The sequence below is a fragment of the Rattus norvegicus genome, chromosome 1 (genome assembly GCF_036323735.1).
Source record: "Rattus norvegicus strain BN/NHsdMcwi chromosome 1, GRCr8, whole genome shotgun sequence".
NCBI classification, from domain to species: Eukaryota; Metazoa; Chordata; class Mammalia; order Rodentia; family Muridae; genus Rattus; species Rattus norvegicus.
In genome coordinates, this window is record NC_086019.1 from 253,989,682 (window position 1) to 254,010,319 (window position 20,638).

General features: G+C 47.1%; 1 long non-coding RNA gene across 2 annotated transcripts; it reads left to right on the top strand.

Moving 5' to 3' along the window:
- The first annotated feature begins 10,982 nt into the window (after positions 1–10,982).
- On the top strand, positions 10,983–19,258 carry LOC102548928 (uncharacterized). Of its 2 annotated transcripts, XR_005499702.2 has the most exons (4): positions 10,983–11,915; positions 12,053–12,194; positions 15,915–15,967; positions 19,064–19,258. It is a non-coding gene; the product is annotated as an uncharacterized LOC102548928 (long non-coding RNA). The 2 variants fall into 2 exon arrangements; XR_351099.4 differs by lacking the exon at positions 15,915–15,967.
- The last annotated feature ends 1,380 nt before the right edge of the window (positions 19,259–20,638 follow it).

The window sequence follows — 20,638 nt, forward strand, 5'->3', positions numbered from 1 at the left end:
CACAGGAGCGCTGAGACTACAGATGCACGCTATGGTACCCAGATTCTGAGGTCCCAACTCAGAGTCTCACATTTGCATGACAAGTACATTATCCTTGCGCCATCAGCCCTGAGAACTAGTTTTGTTTTTTAATATATTTATTAAGAGTTGGAGAGATGGCTCAGCAGTTAAAAACACTTCTTGCTCTTGAAAAAGACCTGAGTTCGGTTCTCAGTATCTACGTGGAGGCTCACAACTTCTTCTGACCTCCAAGGCACGCAAAATGTGGTGTATCTGTGCGCGGGCGCATGCGCGAACGCACACATGTAAACAAAAATACAATAAATCTTCTCTATGTGGCTTTGAATTTTTTATTCATTCATTTTTTTCTTTTTTTTTTAGGAGCTGGGAACCGAACCCAGGGCCTTGCGCTTGCTAAGCAAGCGCTCTACCACTGAGCTAAATCCCCAACCCCTATTCATTCATTTTTATTTGATGTGTGAGTATTTCCTGGAGATATGTAAGAGCACCGTGTGTGCTTCAGCATCCTTGGAGGTCAGGTAAAAGCACAGAAGCTCCTGGGACTGGAGTTGAGCCCCAGTCCTCTGCAAGAGCAGCAAGCGCTCTTACTTGAAGTCACTTCTTCAGACCCCAAAATAAAACAAAATTAAAATACAGTATTCATCTAGGGATTGGGAGATAGCTCAGTGGTTAAAAGCAATCGTTGCACTTCCAAAAGATCGGGGCTTGATTTCCAGCACCTACATGGTAGCTCACAACAGACTGTAACTCTATTCCTAGGGAATCTGAATGGGGCCTCTTCCGGCCTTCAAGGGCATCAGACAGAGTACACAGACATACATGCAGACAAAAACAAAAGCAAACAAAACAAACAAACAAAAACCCCCAACATCTGTTACAGGATATTTGATTACAATGAACCCCGAAATTATGTTATTTACTGAAAAAAATAGTTTCTATTTGTGGTGTGGCTCAGTCTTAGTACACAGTTTTGATCCTTCAGGCTGGAATACAGTTCAGTACACAACTTTAATCCCAAACAATGAAGGTAAAGTTAGTTTGTAGAAAGAAGCAAGCGTGTTTCAAAGTGATGTCTAATTGAGTGGCAGAAAAAGTGACCAATCGGAAAAAGAGTTGACAGAATAGGATCTGCCCAACTCTCACGAGGAGAGGAAAAGGAGGCTGCTTAAGGGAGAGCGGCACAGAGAGGGGGAAGGAGGCAGCGTTACCGGGAGAGTTTTACAGAAACAGGTTGAAGAGGGAACAAGCTAGACACAGATGAAGACAGAATGAGGCAGAGAACGAGGAGACAGAAGATTAGAATATATTGCCAAAGGTAGTATGAGGCCAAGCAGAGCAATTCAGTCAGAGGCTGCAAGCAGCAGCCAGATTGAATCAGTCAGCTTGGAGAGGTGTTTGAGCCAGAACGGCTGAGTTGAACCAGCCAGCCAGAGTTCAGAAAGAACGAGGAAGGGTTCAGCTTATTCAGCAGTAAGTCTCAAAGGCTGAAAACATTCTAGGCCTAGATTTGATCAAACAGAGACTAGAAGCTTCCAGGACTAGACCTAGGTTAGCAGATGGGGGCAGTAAGCCTTGGAGACAACAATTATATCAGGTGAATAAAAGTTACTTCTACAAATGTCAGTGCTATTTGTTTCTGTGTATGTACGTGTTTACACACAAGGGCCCACACAGACTACAGTGTGTACGCAGAGGTCAGAGGTCAAATCCCCTCAGCATTTGCGTGGCTTTGAGCTCAGGCTGTCTACACTTTTACACACTCTTGATCTGAGGAAACCATGACTGTAAACAGCTTGGAAAAGAGTTTACTTTAGCTTACAGTTCCACATCCCAGTCAGTCACCAAGGGAAGTCCAGGCAGGAACCTAAAGGCAGGAACTAAGTCAGAGGCCATGCAGGCCTACGCTTACTGGCTTGCTCCCCATGGCTTACTTGTCCTGCTTTCTTATACCAGCCAGGACCACCAGCCCTCATGGCACTGGTCACAGTGAGCTGGGCCTTGCCACAGCAATCAATCAACAATCAAGGCAATGCCCTACATGGCTGGACAGGTGGCTCAGTTCTTAAGAGCCCCTACTGCTCTTCCACAGGGCCTGAGTTCAGAGTTCAGATCCCAGTACGCATGTCAGGTGGGTTTTAACCACTTGTAACTACAACCTCACAGGATCCAGTGCCTTTGGGCTACCATGGCCATCTGCATGAACTCAAGGCACACACACACACAGACACACTTATGTACATTAAATCAATAAAATCTTTTTTAAAAAAAGAAAATTTCCTATGTACCTTCTTCCCACTCATGCAGAACCACAAAGTGTCAACTGCAGGTTTTGAAAAATAAAGAGGGCTGGAGAGATGGCTCAGTGATTAAGAGTGGGTACTGTCCTGGCAGAGGACCAGAATTTGGCTCCCAGTACCCACATAGGCATTTCACAACCACCTGTGACTCCAGCTCCAGGGGACCCAACACCTTCTTCTGGACCCCGTGGGCACTGCGCACACATGATGTACCACACGCAGACACACACATAGTTATGAAAAATTAAAAATAGCAGGGCATGATGACATGCCTTCAGTCCCAGGACTTGGGAGGTAGAAAAGGATGATCTCTGTGAGTTCGAGGCCAGCCTGGTCTACATAGTGAGGCCCTGTATCAGAATTTTTAAAGGCGTTATAAACACAAACAAACATTCTTTTGAAAAGGGACTCTCACCTTACGCATATGCAGAGGTCAGAGGACAAATCCCCTCTGATTTATCTGTTCCCACCCCCAAATTTTGTCAACCATGATTTATCTTTTCATGTCTATTGTTCATAATTAGCTTGTCTTCTTGACCGCACCCCTTTGGGGTTTTATCTATGTACTATCTCCTTCGTCTTCTGTGGTGGTTAGAACTTTGGTTCATCTTTTTTGGTTTTGTTCTGGGGATACTATCTAGCCACGTCTGGCTATGTGAAGATGACCCTGCCTTAATTTCCATAGTGTCCACTTAGAGGTATGAACCTCCACTGGCAGGGGTGAACCCCTTCACTGGCAGGGGTGAACCTCCACTTGCAGGGCTGGACCTCCATTTGCAAGGGCAAACCCCCACTTGCAGGAGTGAACCCCCTCTTGCAGGTGTGAACCCCCCCACTGGCTTTTTCTTCCTTCTTTTCAAACTTTCTGTTTCTCTTTTAAAAGTCATAACACACTTCAACTCAATGAGTTCTCATGTTTAATGTGAGATTCTGTGTCTCCTGATTTACAAGTTTAATCACATCTTTCCCCCACATTTGTTTAATTTCTGTCACACGGTGAGAGGTCTATGAGCCAGCGTATTCCACACTTCCTACTTACTAGATGTAAGCTTTTCTTTTTATTTATTTTTTGTAACTTTAATTGAACAGAATTTTCTTTTGCTAGTTTGAAAATCATTCATTTTATTTTCGTTCTTCTGGGTTTATTACCCATGTTGATGTGTCGTCATCTCCTTCTCCTCTTCCTCTTCCTCCTCCTCTTCCTCCTCCTCCACCTCTTCCTCCTCCTCTTCTTCCTCCTCCACCTCTTCCTCCTCCTCTTCTTCCTCCTCTTCCTCCTCCTCTTCCTCCTCCTCCTCCTCTTCCTCCTCCTCCACCTCTTCCTCCTCCTCTTCTTCCTCCTCCACCTCTTCCTCCTCCTCTTCTTCCTCCTCTTCTTCCTCCTCTTCTTCCTCTTCCTCCTCCTCCTCCTCCTCCACCTCTTCCTCCTCCTCTTCTTCCTCCTCTTCTTCCTCCTCCTCCTCCTCTTCCTCCTTTTCCTCTTCCTCCTCCTTCTCCCTCTTCTTAGCTGTGTAACCCTGACTGACCCAGAAATCATTCTGTAGACCAGGCTGGCCCTGAAGTCACAGAGCACTGGGATTGAAGAAGTGCACCATCATGCCAGTCTTCTAATTCTGACTTCACCAGCATCTTCACTCATCCTCCTGAACCTTGTCCTCCTCCATCCCAGTGCTTAGCGATGCACATCAGTCAGCTTCATCGTGCCTGGGATGAGGCGCCTGTCGACCTGAGGCAGGAAAGATTTCCTTCGGTTCTGCTTTCCATCCATCACAGCACAGAGATATCTCAGAGCTGTTCACATCATGAGAGGGGAAGCCAAGCACAGCCGTAACAGGGAGGGGCCAAGGCGAGGTACAGCCGCCAAGGTCCCCATGAGCTACTTCCCCTCACCTCGCTGCACCCTCCACAGTTCTACCACCCTCTAACAGTGCACTCAACATCTGAATCCACCCATCCATTAAACTACCAATTGATCATGGGGCTGGAGAGATGGCTCGGGGTTAAGAGAACTTGCTGCTTCTGAAGACTAGGTTGGTTCCCAGCACCCAAATCGGGCAGCTCGTAACTGCATAACTTCAGCTCCAGGAGAGCAGACCCCACTCTGGCCTCCTTTGGCACCTGCATACATGAGTTACACAGATACATACTCAGGCACATAGGAGTAAGATAAACATGAACAAATCTTTCCCAGAAATTTAGTCCTGATGTAGTGGCACCTACCTTTTATCCTAGCATTTGGGAGGCAGAGACAGGTGAGTTTCTGAGTTCAAGGCCAACCCAGTCTACAGAGTAAGTTCCAGGACAGCCAGGGATACGTGAGAAACCTTGTCTCAAAAAACAAAATTATCTCTCATGATCTCATTGTCTCTGGAAACATGCCCAGGACGTACCCAGCGGTGTACTTTGATGATCTTCTAGGGGTTTCTCAAACCAACCAGGTCCACGAGATTAATCATAGATGTGGGGGTGTGACCAAAGCAAGGCGAGCCATTGAATCACAATGGCAAGGTTTGGGATGGTTTTGTAAGGTTTATTTTGTTTTAAAGATTTATTTATTTACTTATTATATATAAGTACACTGTAGCTGTCTTCAGACACACCAGAAGAGGCATCGAATCCTATTACAGATGGTTGTGAGCCACCATGTGGTTGCTGGGATTTGAACTCAGAACCTCTGGGAGAGCAGTCAGTGCTCTTAACCGCTGAGCCATCTCTCCAGCCCTGTAAGGTTTATTTTACTTTCAATTATGTGTATAGCTGTGTATCTGTGTTTGAGATCTGTATGTAAATGGAGGTGCAGCAGAGGCCAGAGGAGGGCGTTAGACTCCTTGGAACTGGAGTTACAGGCAGTTGGGAGCTACCGGATGTGGGCGATGGGAACTGAACTCAGGTCCTCTGGAAGAGTACAAATGCTCTCAACCACTGAGCATTGTTCCAGCCTTTGGTGTTTCTGTTTTTGTCTTTAAGGACTTCCATATCTTGGGACTGGAGAGGTGGCTCAGTACGGAGACTACTTGCTGCTCTTGTAGAAGACCAGGGTTGGTTTCTAGGAACCACGTAACAGCTCACGGTCCTTTGCTAGTCTGGTTCCAGAGGTTCCAATGCCCTCTCTGGCCTCTGAGGGCACCACATGCATATGGTACACAAACATACATGCTGACAGAATACCCAAACATATAAAGTAAAAGTAAATAACTCTTTTTTTTAAAGATATATTTATTGTATATGAGTACACAGAAGCTGTTTTCAGATAAACCTGAAAAGGGCATCAGATTCCATTACATACAATTGTGGCCACCATGTGGTTGCTAGGATTTGAACTCAGTTCCTCTGGAAGAGCATCCAAGTGCTCTTAATCACTGAGCCATCTCTCCAGCCCAAAAGTAAATAACTCTTAAGGGGAAAGACTATTATATCTTGCTGTCATCTAAACTTTTTTTCAGAGGCTCTGGGTAGCAAACGATCCAAGACCTGAATGTAATTTTAATTTTTTTTCAAACCTTATTTTTAATGATGGTTCTTAAATGCTTTAACCTCCTTTTAGCCCACTACCTGCCAGAGGTGGTGGGGAAAGAAAGGATACAGGGAAGTGGACCTATTTAGACAGGTTCCCTGGAACAACTCCGGTCTGTGTTGTCTGGAAATCCGCAGTTCAGTTCACAGGTTGGCAGGCAGTGGCAGCTCCATATACTTGCAAACACCTCATGGATAGGCCAGCAGTCCAGTTCGGTAGAGTCGGGTAAGCAATAGTGGTGACACAACCTAGCAGAGACAGCCAGGCCTTGGCTGGAGTCAGCAGGAGAGACCAGAAGGAACATCAGGAGTTGTTTTCGGTTGTGCCTCTCTCAGGGAAGTGAAGACCTGTGAAGATGGGAGACCCAAGTGTTGCACAGCTAGCTGTACCAGCAAGCCAAGCTCTGTCTCCATCACTGTATAGAGTCCTATTTATACCCTCCAAATATACGTGTTCTCTCACGCGCTTGCTTTAGCAGAGCATCCTCTCTCCTGTGTCTGCTTCAGCGAATGTTCCCTCACGAGTCTGCCTCAGCCTTTCACACCTGTGTCCGCTTCAGCTAAACCTTCCTTCACGTGTTTGCCCCAGCAAAACACCATCCAACACAACTGACTTTCCGAAGAGCACTTAAGTTTCCACTTCACCTGAAAGCTTGAGAGATCTGTTTTTCAGTTTTTAAATATGACATTTATGGGGCTGGAGAGATGGCTCAGGGGTTAAGAGCACTGACTGCTCTTCCTAGAGGTCCTGAGTTCAATTCCCAGCAACCACATGGTGGTTCACAACCATCTGTAAGGGGATCCAATGATGTTTTCTGGTGTGTCTGAAGACAGTGACAGTGTACTCATAAACAAAATACAAAAAAATAATCTTTTAAAAAATCACTTTTATTTAATGTGTGTGTATGCTCTGGCTGTTGTGATATGTCCAGGTCAGAAGAGAACTTGAAGTCTCAGTTCCCTCCTTCTACTAAATGGGTCCATGGATCAAATCAGGTAATCCATCATATTAGCAAATATTTTACCTACAAGGCCATCTCACCACCCTAACCCTAAGAATATCTTTTTTGTTTGGTTTTGGGTTTTTTTTTTTAAAACAGGGTTTCTCTGTGTAGCCCTGGATGTCCTGAAACTCACTCTGTAGACCAGGCTAGCCTCAGACTCAGAGGTCTACCCGCCTCTGCCTCCCTAGTGCTGAGATTAAAGGTGTGTACCACCAGAGCCAGCGGCCTAGGCATATCTTTATTTCAGGTTTTGGTAAAAACTATAATTTAGCTGAATATAAAAATCATAGTTCATACCAGGTGTGATAATTCACACCTTTAATCCCAGCATTCTGGGAGCAGAGGCAGGTGAATCTCTGAGTTTGAGGCCAGCCTGGTCTACAGAACAAGTTCCAGATAGCCTGAGCTAAACAGAGAAGCCCTGTCTCAAAAAACCAAATTTTATATATTTATAATTATATATATAATTTTATATATATAATAAAACCTACCTCCTACGTTCTTTTCCTTCCGTTTGGAATCACCATTGCAGGAACTAATGTCAGGATGCTGAAGCAGGTGCACTGCACACTTAGGATAGCCTGAGCTATGTATAGTTTGTGTACAAATGTCATAGCATCCAACAGGAAGTCAGAGGACAAGGTTGGATGTTGATCCTCATCTTCCAGCTTTTCTCATTTATTTATTTAGTGTGTGTGTGTGCATGTGTGTACAAGTGCAAAAGCCAAAGAGAGACCTTGTCTCAAAAACAAAAATCCAGTCCAGCAAGGTGACTAAGATGATAAAGGCTCTCCACACCTGAGGCTGTCGGCCTGAGACTGGTCCCTGGATCCCACAGTGGAGGGAGAGAACTGTTTCCTGAAACCGATTAGGATGACGCATGTGTGCACACACATGTACAAGCACACAGATGTGCATACACACATACACAAGCACACAGATGTGCCCATACACGCACATACACAAGCACATACACACATGTGCATGCACATGCATGCACCAGTGAGCTCGCACTCTCAGGGGCACACACACATATCGTAAATGAACATCTTAAAAGAGAAAAGACACAGACACCAGGTACTACTTTCTCCTGATTGGATTTTTTTAAAAAATTGTTAATTGTTTTTGTTTTTCTAATTTGCTTGATTTCCTCTGGAATCTTTTAGGATTATTTTGCCTCTTACTTTATTAAATTATACTATGTGTTCAAACCTTATTGTTTAATTCTTTATCTGTTTGACATCCTGAAACAGGTCACATTTCTTAACTCTGAGAACTCTATGATTAATCGGATTGTTCTTGCACTAGAAATCGAACCTTAGATCTGTACATGCTGAGCAAACACTCGGCTACACTCTCAGTCCAGTGATTCTGAGTGTGTGTAAAATGTGTGTGTGACATGTGTATGCTCAGGTGTATGTATATGCTCGTGCACGTGTGTATATGTGTACACTCATGTACGTGTATGCTCATGTGTGTACTCTCATGTGTGTGATGTGTGTGTACTGTAATGTGTGTGTGATATGTGTGCACTCATGTGTGTGTACTCATGTGTGTAATGTGTTTGTGTGCTCATGTGTGTGTGTAGTCATGTGTGTGTGATGTGTATATGCTCTGGTGTGTGTGTATGCTTGCCCACTTGTGTGTGTACATTCATGTACACTCGTGTGTGTGTATGTGTGCTCATGAGTGCACTCTCGTGTGTGTGAGATGTGTGTACACTCATGTATAGTTTGTGCACAAATGTCATAGCATCCAACAGGAAGTCAGAGGACAAGGTTGGATGTTGATCCTCGCCTTCCAGCTTTTCTCATTTATTTATTTAGTGTGTGTGTGTGTGTGTGTGTGTGTGCATGTGTGTGCAAGTGCAAAGGCCAAAAAGGGTCTTTAGATCCCTTAAAACTGGAGTTACAGGCTTTTGTGAGTCACATGACATGGCCGTTGGGATCTGAACTAGAATCTTCTGATGGAGGATTTGATTTGATTCTGTTTTTCAAGACAAGATCTCTCTGTGTAGCCCTGGCTGTCCTGGAACTCACTCTGTAGACCAAGCTGGCCAGAACTCAGAGATCTGCCTGCTTCTGCATCCCAAGTGCTGGTAATAAAGGCGTTCACCCCTGACGCCTGGCTGCAGTAAACATTCCTACTGCTGAACTCTCCCTCCAGGCCCAACCTTCTTGCTTCTTGGATACAATGTCTACTTGTTTCAATCTGCTGGGTAGCCAAGATGGCAGCCTCTGAGTTACAGAGGATCTCAGTCTCTGCTTCCCATCTTCCAGGAAGAGCACTGGGGTTAGAGACATTCTCCATAGTCATGGGCTTTGATGTGGGTTCTAAGGATTTCAAGTCAGATCATCAGGTTCGCAGGGAGCCCAGGCTGACCTTGACCATATTATGCAGCTGAGAGTGACGTTGAACTCCTGATCCTTCTACATCAACCTCCCAAGTTCTGGGATGACAAGCACACATCACAAACATCCTGGTATGTTAGCTCTTTCTCTGGAGATCCACTTTTTTTTTTTTTAGTCCAATATTTTTAGTTTTTTTTTTCATTCTTTTTTTTTTTTATTAACTTGAGTATTTCTTAAATACATTTCGAGTGTTATTCCCTTTCCCGGTTTCCGGGCAAACATCCCCCTCCCCCCTCCCTTTCCTTATGGGTGTTCCCCTGCCAACCCTCCCCCCATTGCCGCCCTCCCCCCATAGTCTAGTTCACTGGGGGTTCAGTCTTAGCAGGACCCAGGGCTTCCCCTTCCACTGGTGCTCTTACTAGGATATTCATTGCTACCTATGGGGTCAGAGTCCAGGGTCAGTCCATGTATAATCTTTAGGTAGTGGCTTAGTCCCTGGAAGCTCTGGTTGCTTGACATTGTTGTACTTTTGGGTGGAGATCCACTTTTAACTGTGTATAGGGGAGGGCTCAAGGGCTATGTGCGCATGTGTGCAGGTCCCCCAGGAGCCACAGGCACCAGACCCCCTGAAGTTCAGGCACTGAGAGCCTGACTTGGGTGCTGAGGCTGGAAGCCCAGTCCTCTGCAAGCGCAGTAAGCGCTCTTCACCACAGAGCTGCCTCCCTACCCCTCAGTGTTCGCCTATTCTCTCCCCACCCAGATATTCACTTCCCAATGTGTTCCTCTTCTGTGACCGCCGCGCTTATTAATTCTCCCTTATATTTTCATTTCTTTTTTCCTTCCTAAGAAGGTCCGTCAATCTTCTCTTGCAGGTCATGAATTCATTCTTCGTCTGGAGCTATTTTTCCCACTCACCTTATACACTGAATTCTTTATTTCAGCCACTCTGTCTTCCATATGCTATAACAACGTCTCCCTGTGTTCTCTCTTCTGTTTCAAATTTGTAATAATCCCCATTATCTATCAGAGACTTTTATTAGGATTATTTTAAATTCTTCTTTTCTCTGCTCCATTAATTCTGCTTCCCCTCACATAGGTTGTTCATCTTTCAGATTTTCTTTATGGGGATGGCATGACTCAGGTGTGCTGTTTCCTTATGAGTTCATGTTGCCCCGAGGCTATCACTCCTCTGGCTGGCAGTATGTTCCAGAGCCCTCCATGGGCCTTCAATTCCTCTACCACCCGGTCAGCCCTCTAACCAGTTTGTTAAACAGGAGGGACTGGGCCCATGGATAAGCCTGGGGTATTTCAAACTGGGTTCTATTGCTCCTGAAATGCCATCCCCAAGGCCAACCTCTCCCTCTGGAGGGTCCAAGTGAAGGGATTTGCAGGAGGAAACATGTAACAGAGATGGGTAGGAAGCCTGGGCCCCTGGCAGGAGGCTTCTGCTCTGTGCCACTGTGACCTAGATTACATTTTCCAGAATGCTCATTCTGTATAGTTCTGGGTTAGAGTTAGTCTAAGGGAATTTGCTCATGAATTGGAAGGAAGACCAATTTCCAAGTCATTGTGGCTAAAGGCCACAAGAAAACAATGCAGAAGCTCAGTGGTTAAGAGCATGTGCTCTTTCGAAGAACTCCAGCATCCACACGGTGACTCACAACCATCTCTAACTGTAGTTCTGGGGTATCTGACATCCTCTCTCTTCTGAACCCCCTCCCTGATAAAATAAATAAATATAATAAAAAGCAAAAGAACATCTTTAAAAAATAAAACAAATACATGCAGAAGTACGAGATTTATGATCCATTTTTAATTTCCCTTCCATCTTGCCTGTGTATCCCCTCTTCTCCCCCATCCCCACCCCCAGATTGCCAACAGGGACCTCAGAGCCATGGCTAGGGTGTGAGAACAAGTAGTAGCCAGAGAGGCAACCATCTACCAACCACAGCAGCCCTTCCCTGATTCCACTCCAGGGAGCCAGGGCATTCTGCTCTTGGTTTCTGGGCTGACACTGTTATCTCAGCTCTACTCCCCACAGTGCTTCTGGGAACCTAGAGAGACTTTTCTCCATGATCTTCCACCCCTGCTTCATGAGCCTACCTTCTTCATCTCCTCCAACAATTGTGTAAAGTCTGGTTCGCATACTGATGGGTTTATTTTGACAGCTTCCTACTTCTCTGACTGAGCCCCAGTAGATGCAGTCCCTGATGACATCATAGAAGAGGTTCTGTACCAAACCTGCCGTCTCTGCTTCTGGACCCTCACGTGAAGGGGGAAGCATACTTTACCTTTTAACACTCTACCAGCTTTCCCTCATGGCTTTCCTGGAGCCTAGCTGCCTCTCCTAGGTCAGGGCAGGATAGAGACCCACCACAGTGCCTTGTCGTGGGCTCCCCTTCTCACAGCCTGTAGCTTAAGTAACTATTCCTTCTCCCACTCCCACTCCTGCTCCAGACAGCACGTTCACCTGGAGGGGTCCTGCTTACCCTGCAGTTTTTCCCGGCTTCATGATGTCATTGTTGAGTGTCATAAAAAGCATTATATGACACCCGGGACTCGGTCTGTGATCATTCCACAACCGCCTCCTCTGCTAGACTCTCTTTTTCTCCAAGCCTGTAACACAGAGCTCCAGTGGCCATTCTTAGAGCCTGGATTACTTCTGTGTAGAAAGTTCTAGGAGGAGGAACAGTGAAGAAGCATCTGGAAGCCACGGGAGGGGAGAGATGGTATGCAAACAGGACTAGTGTATGGGAGGGAGCAGGGATCTAGAAAATACCCAAGCTGGCATCCATTTAGAGGACTCCCAGCTTTAGGGCCCCTCTCACTCCGAAGGGATAACGGCACTATTTTTGCTTCCTCCTAGGCTTCATCTTCTGCCTTTCCCAGAAGTCCAACTCTTTGTCCATCCCAGGAAAGGATTCCCTCGATCCCCTAGGACCACCACCGGCCCTATTACAAAATTTCTCTCAAAGGCAGTAGACTAATTAATGGTCACCCTCTTTTAGGTATGTGACTTAATCTTGAAGGCTCTGATTAAGCCATTGGTGGGCCCATAATTTATTTCTACACATTTTTGTTTCATTTAGTCCGTGTGTGTGTGTGTCTGTGTATACCTCATGTACACTCTCAAACATGCACATATGCTTGCAGGTAAGAGGATAACATTTGGTGGATCTCTCCTCTCACCTTGCGGGCCCTGAGGACCCAACTTAGGTTGTCAGGACTAATGGCAAGTACTTTAACCTACTAAGGCATCTCACTGGCTCTGGGGAAAGAACAGGAACTTAGGCAGTAGTAGTCAGGTAAAGAGGTATGTCCTTAGGGTGTGCCCACCAGGACTGTGTCTTCCTCCTTATCCCTCCTCTCTCTGCTTCCTGGCTCCCACGGTTATACAATGCTGCCTTACCATAGGGCCCATGTGACATCTTGCCTTAGCACAGCCACGAGCAATGGAGCCAGCCAGTAAGAGACTAAATTCCCTAAGAGTGGGAGCCAAGGTAAATGGTTCATGTTTTTGTGCCGCTCACCCCACCCACCAGGGTTTCTCTGTGTAGCCCTGGCTGTCCTGGAACCTGCTCTGTAAGCTAGGCTGGCCTTGCACTCAGAGATCTGCCTGCGATTGCTTCCTGAGTCCTGGATCTAAAGGTGTGCACCACGACCGCCTGACTGATTATTCACATTTTATACGTACTTTCATTCATATGTATTTTATCGCAGTATTAAGCTGACAAGCACAAAAAGTTATTTTAAACAAAATGGGATGCACTAGAAATCCCAGCAGGCCATAGAGTTAAAGCAAAGGAAGAACAGCCAGAAGCTCACACTGGCACTATACGGCCTGGCTTGCACGGCTGAAGGATGAACTTCCTTCACTGCCATCGCTTCAGAGTTCACACTTCTAGACTCAGAGCTGGAAGTGTGTGGTCAGGCGCCCAACCCGAAGCTTAGCAGTGGTGGGGGCTCTTCTGAACTCGAAAGATTTTTTTTTCTCATTTTAAAAGAGCATGCCTCTTTGTTATTAAATGCATTTATTGTGTTGGGAAGTGAAGGACATGTATGGTTGCCATGGTGCTGAGAAGGTCAGGGGATAACTCTCGAGTCTTTCCTTCCACCACGAAGTTCCTGGGGTGTGAACTCACGAGCCTGCCTTTCTCACTTAAAAGGGATTTAGAACACTAACGCAAAGCAAGAAATACTTTGCTTTTTGTTTTAATTTCCTGTTTTGAAGAGATTGAGGGAGATTTCAGCCAAGCAGTGGTGCACACCTTTATTTCTAGCACATGGGAGGCAGAAGCAGACAGATCTCTGAGTTCCGGGCCAGCCTAGTCTACAAATAGTCATGAATAGTCTCGGCTGTCTCATCCAGCATGGGCTCTGCCTTGCTCACTGTTGCAGGCCAATGTTCTAACCCCACTTCCTCCCTCCCTCACCCTGTCGATCCCGACTCTGCACCGACCTTCTCCTCAGCAGATAGAACTTTTGTGACATTCTGGTAGCTTTCTGTCCCTGTCTTTGGGATGCATCTCGAAATGGTTTTCCCAGCTGTTCAGTGTCCTACCATGGGGAGGGGGCACACATGAGACCTGAGGGAGGCTTCAGGGCAAAACTTCTAGTTTATGACTGCTGTATTCTTGGACCTGAACTCCTGGAAGAACAGCCTCCTACCCTGTGACTTGAAGTCTCTCCTGCCCCAATTTCCTTTCCGAAGACACTTCTCGTTGGTTCTGTTTCTTGCAAGTAGCAGTTTTAAAAGTATTTCTTGCTTTGTGTTAGTGTTCTAAATCCCTTTTAAGTGAGAAAGACTCACTTAAAAGTTCTGTTTCTTGCAAGTTCTGTTTGGTTCTGTTTCTTGCAAGTAGCAGTTTTCCTCCTAACACGGAGCGCATTTCCTACAAGTCAAAGTGTCTAACACTCCAAGAATGTCGCGGGGGGGCAGAGGGGCGAGGGGGCAGGGGGGGGGTAGTGGTGGGGATGGGGCGGGGTCCCGCAAGCGCCAGTCTTCTTTTTTTTGGGGGGGGGTTCTTTTTTTCCGGAGCTGGGGACCGAACCCAGGGCCTTCCCAGGGCCTTCCCAGGGCCTTCCCAGGGCCTTCCCAGGGCCTTCCGCTTCCTAGGCAAGTGCTCTACCACTGAGCTAAATCCCCAACCCTTAGCTCCGGTCTTCTTTTCTGTTCTCCTTCACCTACTACAGGAAAGCCCATCCCCTTCTGGCTTCAGGCCATCAGCTCTGCCCTGAAAGTCCCTCAATGCTCTTCTGTCTCCTTGTCCACCTACCTCCAACCCATCGTCCTTCGGTTCAGGATGGGGTTTCCCTTCCGCAGAGTAGAGAAGCCTTGTGGTCTGCCTCTCCAACTTGCGACCTAGGCTGCTTGAAGCCGGCTCCTCTGTGCCTCTCCATGCCTCCCCCCACCCCCTGTTACTAACTTACCCTTGTAGCCTAAACCGCAGCCTCTGCTTTTCCAGACGGAAAAGTAGACGGATTCGTGTTGAATCCTGCCTGGGGGAGAACCAGCCCCTCCCCTCCCCCTCCCCCTCCCCCTTCCCTCCTTCTCCCCCACTGGAAGGTATTCTATTACACAGCAAAGTGCAGTTTAAGTACCTGTAAGGAAACATGACAGAAAAGTCTGTCAGAGTTCAGTCAGACTTGCCAAAACTTGGTGTAACTTTTGGATGTTGTCACTGTGCCTCCTAAGTAAACATGAGCTGATGGAAGCCTGAGGAGTCTGGATGTTCAGGTAAGAGGCCGGAAGCATTGTGGAGGAGGGGCATACAGAGTCCCCTCCCATCCCACCTCCCCACACCCCTCCACCACAGTCTGAGAAGATCCTGGGGGTTGAGTTCTAGAGACTCCTTTCTCTGGGTGCTACCATACAAAGGCAGATGAAGCAGTAGGATTCCTCCATGTTTTACTACAAAGGAGATCGTGGGGCAGACCATGCTTCAGTGGGTTTAGAAGTAAATCCCAGTAGACGAGATTCCCTCCCACAAGTCTTTTAGCCTGAGGTCAGGGACATCTAGACCCTGGAAGGAAAGGTCTTCCCTCTAGAGATCAAAAGTTGGAAATTCCTAAAGAGCAAGGCCAAAGCCTCTGCCATGTGAGGCTCAGGATAGCTAACAAGATGACCTAAGAGGGAGCCTGACAGATGGTGGCATGCCTTTAATCCCAGCCCTCGAAAGGCAGAAGCAGGTAGGTCTCTGTGAGTTCAAGACCAGTCTAGAATACAGAGTGTGTTTCAGGCCAGCCAGGACTACATAGACTAACCCTGCCTCGGAAAAACAAAAACAAAACAACGTAGCCAGCTGGAGGGCTCTCTCTCCAGGAGAGTGCTTGCCTAACCTTTGAAGCCTGGACTGGGGTTCAGTACCCAGCATTAATAAACTGCCTGTGGTGGTATTGTGTTTGTAATCCCAGCACCCGGGAGGTACAGGTGGAAGGACCAGAATTTCAAGGTCATCCTTGGCTACACAGCCAGCTTGAGATCAGCCTGGAATAGGTTAGACCCTGCCTCAAACAAAACACTCAACAGGTTCAAACAGGAAGTGTCAGAAATGATGGCTCCAGATCCCACATCTTTTCTGAGAATCTCCCAGCTTCCGTCCTGGCCCAGGCAGGGCTGGGTCTACTTTCCTACCACACCCTACCCCCGTGAGCACTGGACCTGCCAGGTGTGCCAGCCTTGCCCAAGCCAGCCTCCAGCCCTGACATGATCTCTCTGGTCTCAGCAGGCCGAGCTACCTGAGGCTTCAATTAGTGCCACTTCAAAAGCTTTCCGAAGCAGGTGAGAGATAATATGTAAACAAGAGGCTAAGTGAGTCATTGGCCCTTCCTATCTATCCTGTGGCTCCTCTGCCAGTCTCTGAAGAGCCAGCCTGTGTTGTCTCCCCGAGCAGATGCTATCCTGGGGCCAAGGCCTGTCCAGGCTCCTCTGCACCACCACTGCCTGTATCTTCCTTAGCACACGCCCAATGTCAACCAAGCCATGACTCACATGTGTAACTCTAAACCACTAGCTGTTCTAACTCTCCAACCAACCTCAGGAGTTCTATTGAGCTCACCTTAACTGGCCCGGAGCACTGCTTCCCCAACTCTTCCTGCCCCTTTTCTAGAACTCCCACTTGTGCACAGACACACCACACACACATATACACCACAGACACACACCACATACACACAGACCACAGACATACACATATACACCATACCACATACACACCACACACACCACGTACCACAAACATACCACACATCACACACACACACACCACACACAACATACATTACACCATACCACATACATACCACACACATATACACTACACCACACACATCTTACACACATACACACCACACACACATACATGCAACATACACAACACACATACCACACATACAACATACACATTCAACACACACATGCATATAACACACACCACATACACATACAACACATCGTGCACATACCACACACACATACACACCATACATACCTCCAACACATCACGCATACACCATACACACCTCACACACATACACACCACACACACATACAACACATCATGTACACACACCACACGAACACACACACACACACACACACACACACACACACACCACACACACACTCTTAGGTTCACTTCCAAGAACAGCTGTCCAGTTGCTTTGCCTCCAACTGCATACTCATCTCATTTCCGTGGTTCACTATAGCCATCTTTTCTTCCTTCCGTCCTTCCTTTCTTTTCCCCGCAGCACGTTTATAAAAGGTGGGAGAGAAGGGAGTTCCTAAACCCTGTTCAGAGACATCTCGGTAATGGAAGTGACATCTTTGGAAGATTTTCTTGCTCTAGAGTGAGAATCTAGGGACTACACAGTCACCTTACTGCCGTGTGTACTGGATATAGTCCTATGATCTCAGCACTTAAGACACCGAGGCAGGAGGATTGCCATGAATTTAAGGCCAGCCTGGGCAGTATCCTAGTGGGACCTAATCTCAGCACACACAGGAGGGTGACTCTGCAGCCCTTTCCTTGCCTTTCGCTTCTGGCCAGAGCTCAGCCTCACACACAGAGGCAGGAATGGGGTACAGGGTGTGGCAGGGAAATGACAGGGCAGGTCAACCCGTCCTTGCCCATGTGCGACTGCAGGCTCACAAGTCTGTGGCCTTCTGAGCTTCAGTGACTTCAACCGGGAACAAGTCAAATGAATCCTAGAAGCTGAAAGGAGTTGGCTCCATTTTGCAAGTTTTGTAATGATGGTTGATTCAGGACAGAAACGTCTATGAATTCTAAAACAACTGGGCGGGAGTTTGCTGAGGAAAAGGGCAATCTCTGGGCGGTTCCCTTCAGGACACTCACTAATTTCAAAGGAGAGAAAAGAAAATAATCTTTATAATGGGTAGATCTGGCTGGAACTACAGTACCCAAATGATCACAGTTAGCATCACTGGTAAGGGGACACCCTGTGCCTCCCTGCTGGTGCCTGGAGCAGGTGGGGCAGCCCTCATCTGGCATCCCTGAGCCTAATCATGAGGATGGTGGCAGGTAGCTAAGCTCTTCTGAAACGTCCGCATCCCCTAACTGAAGAAAGCACAGATGTGACAAAGAATCGAGACACAAAAGTCAAGATATGAATTCTGGCTCAGAAAAAAACAAAAACAAAAACAAACAAACAAACAAACAAACAAACAAACAAAAAAACAGCTCTCTAAAAGACAGCACTGGACCAAAAACCTGAATTTTAAAAAAAGCTGGAGAGGTGGCTCAGTGGTTAAGAGCACTGACTGCTCTTCCAGAGGTCCTGAGTTCAATTCCCAGCAACCACATGGTGGCTCACAACCATCTGTAATGGGGTCTGATGCCCTCTTCTGGTGTGTCTGAAGACAGCTACAGTGTGCTTATATATAATAAATAAATAAATCCTTTAGGGTTGGGGATTTAGCTCAGTGGTAGAGCACTTGCACAAGGCCCTGGGTTCGGTCCTCAGCTCCGGAAAAAAAAAAAAACCTGAATTCAAACTGTAGGTTAAACAAGGGTATTACAGCAGCGCCATTTCCTTGATAGAATGATCGTTTATAAAGTGTATAAGAAAGCCAGGAATGGCGGCCCACACCTGTAACCTCAGCACTAAGAGGCAGAGGCCACGGATCTCTGTGAGCTCAAGGCCAGCCTGGTCTACGTGGTGAGTTCCGGTGCAGCCAGGGATACACAGAGCAACCCTGTCCAAGACAGACAGACAGACAGACAGCAGACAGACAGACAGACAGACAGACAGACAGAGAAAGAGGAGAGAAAGGATATCTCTGTACTCCTGTATCTGTGCACACAAATGTGGCAAAATGTTAGTTCTGTTAAAATGAATTAAATTTGGGAGTTTCTTCATCTTCTTTTCTTTAAATGCTGTTTTAAATTTTTTTAAATGTACAGATGCTTTGGCCGAATGTATGTCTGTGCACCACTTATATGAGTATCATGGTGGTCTCAAGGACCAGAAGAGGGCATCGGAGCCCCTGAGACTGGAGTTAAAGGTGATCGTGAACCAACGTGTGAGTACTGGGAACTGAACCCAGGTCCTCTGGAAGAGCATCCAGTGCTCCTCACTGCTGTGCCATCTCTCCCGCCCCTTATTCACCATCCTTAAAAATAAATGACTACGGGCTGGAGAGATGGCTCAGTGGTTAAGAGCTCTTTCAAAGGTCCTGAGTTCAAATCCCAGCAACCACATGGTGGCTCACAACCATCTGTAATGGGATCTGATGCCTCTTCTGGTGTGTCTGAGGACAGCAACAGTGTACTCACATACATAAAATAAATAAATCTTTAAAAAAAAGAATTTAAAAAAATAAAATAAAATAAATGACTACATTTGTCTCTTGACTTAGGAGGGCACACCTGTCATGGTGACTCATGTGTGGAAATCAGAGGACGGTTTTAGGAGCTGGTTCATTTCTTCCACCGTGTTGTTGCCAGAGATCCGACTCAAGTCCAGGCTCAGCAGTGAATGCATTTCCCTGCGAACTCTCTCATCAGCCCTGTGCTTTCTCAACTTTTTCTAATAAAAAGATACGTAGAGGCAATGACCAGGCTGGCCTTGAACTTATGTAGCCAAAACTAGCCTTAGCCTTGCGTTCCTCCTGCTTTAGCCTCCGGAATAAGTGGGGTTAACAGGAATGTGCAATCAGGTCCCTGTTTACCAGACCTTAGCAGACACCAGGCTACCCCTTTGCAGAATAGTGGGTCTGAGGTCAGATAGAAAAGGGCACAGAGAAAGTCCACAGCTACCGGGTAAGCCAGGGTCCCCTGTCTCTTTCCTCCTTGCTCTTCAAGTGTCAGGTTCCACCCTTCTCCAAATCTTCTGGGCCAGAGCTGAGAGATGGGAAGTGGGAGGGGGAGGGATTGGGGGAGGGCGGGAGGTGGCAAAGAACTTCTGTCCTCACTTCCAAGAACTGTCTTTTGAAAGACCGGACAGGCTGCCTGTGCTAAGAGGGTTTGCCCACAGCGAGGCACTGACTGAAAGGCTGGAATGCTCCCAGGCTCACCTGCCTCTGGGCCTTGCAGCTTCTGAGTGGGGGGAGAGGGATCTATCTACACAGAGCCACCAGCAGCCCAGAGCCCACTTTAGCCAGCCGGGGTGTCAACACCCTGACAGAGAGAAGTGCTAAAATGCATATTTGAAGATGTCTGAACAGACTTGTTTGAGAGACAACAGGAGCTGTGAGGTAATCCTGGTGTCTCCCCTGTCTCGGGTTTGAAGGCTGGGTTTGCCTGCAGGCCTCTGACATTGAGCATCCTCTGTCAGTGTTAGCATTTAACAAAACTTTGCTTAAGACTTGGGAAGTGACAGAAGTCAACACAGACAGGAGCTTTTATCAGTGCTTCTGGGAGGGCGAGTCTTTAGACTCACTGTGGGACGGAAGCCACTCAGCCTGAAATCAATCCTTCAGGCCTAACGCCTGGCTCTGGTTCTTCCCCTAGTCCACTGCCATCCTGTGGACCCAGTCACCTCTGGGTATCATGGAGGCCTGTTTTAGGGGTCAGAGGAGAGTTCTAGGCCCTGCTTTAAGAGCCCTTTCTGGAACAGTAGCTTTCAAGAGCCAGGTGGGCAGAGCAAATCATGACAAGAGACTCTGGTACGATGACTCTGACCTGTAAAGGCAGGCCTCAGAGAGCTCAGGGAACCATCCAGAGCCATGATTGCTGCCTTCCTCTGACAGGGTCCCTGTCACACCGGAGCCCCTGAAAGGGATATCACACTGCACACAAGTACAGTGCCCCAAGACCTGCTCAGTCTTTGATGAGCGTTCCTTTGCCCCAACATGGGCAATGTGATGGCTTCCTCAGACCCCTGCCTGTGGAACTCTGCCAGGTAAGAATTCTTGACACAAGCCAGCCTGGGGTGCTCCTTAACTTGCTTGGAGTTTGCATACAGGGAATTGGACAGAAAGCCTTTCTTCTCT